The following is a 433-nucleotide window of genomic DNA, read 5'->3' on the forward strand; positions in this document are numbered from 1 at the left end:
ACTCGACATAAGCCTCATATAAAACATCATAAGGAGGTGAGTCATCCGAAGTGGATGAGATGTCAAAATATACCTCATGATTATCTTCATGTGAGTCAGAATTCCCATTCTTGTCAGATCTAGCCATCAGACATAGCTTTGCTGACTCCTCCTCACTAGAGGTGCTTGATGTCGTTTCCTCCTAAGGTACATCCCATACGATGTAAGCTTTCTTAGACTTGAATTCCCTGGGAGTGCTCTTTTCTGAATCAACCTTTTCAGATAGGTTGGACACTGAAATCGCATGTGTCCTACTTTTTCGCACTCATGGCAAGTGAAGCGATCTTTGTTGTTCTTGCCTTTGTTTGTTGATTCCTTCGCTTCTTTCTTCTGAAACTTTTTGAATCCTCCTTTTCTCTTTATGAATTTGCTAAATTTTCGAACAAGGAGACCC

Source organism: Lupinus angustifolius, chromosome LG01 (genome assembly GCF_001865875.1).
Source record: "Lupinus angustifolius cultivar Tanjil chromosome LG01, LupAngTanjil_v1.0, whole genome shotgun sequence".
Classification (NCBI taxonomy): Eukaryota; Viridiplantae; Streptophyta; class Magnoliopsida; order Fabales; family Fabaceae; genus Lupinus; species Lupinus angustifolius.